Source organism: Pollachius pollachius, assembly GCF_949987615.1.
Source record: "Pollachius pollachius genome assembly, chromosome: 10".
In the NCBI taxonomy this organism is placed as follows: Eukaryota; Metazoa; Chordata; class Actinopteri; order Gadiformes; family Gadidae; genus Pollachius; species Pollachius pollachius.
The window spans coordinates 20,860,035-20,860,480 of NC_136943.1; positions in this window are offsets into that span (position 1 = coordinate 20,860,035).

The following is a 446-nucleotide window of genomic DNA, read 5'->3' on the forward strand; positions in this document are numbered from 1 at the left end:
GCAGGAATCCAAGTGGGTTGTATTGGCTTGCTAGTACCTTATAGATAAACTGCATAGTTGGGTCATAGGAGACAGGGCGGTGGTTGAAGAGTGTCTTGCATTGTCAAAGTGTCTGACAATGCAAGCTTAGTCCAAGGGTCAACTCAACAGGGTCAAACTTCTCCTGAGCAAGCCAGTTCCAGGCGGCTTGACCAATCTCCTTGGGTAGGTGACTGACAACAGTCTGTACATTGCTGACCCGTTGGCATAGTTCGAACCCACCAGAGGCCACGAGCTCTCTAGGGTGGCAGGGTGTGCAGGCAATTGTCGACAGCCCCGCTGAGATCCTTATGTCATCGCCTGGACAGCTGTAGTCAGTGACACCTCGTTGAAGGGCGTACGTCTCACCGCACGGGCTACAAGTGGCGCTAAAGGGTAGCACCGGCCACTGGAACACAGCTGGCGGT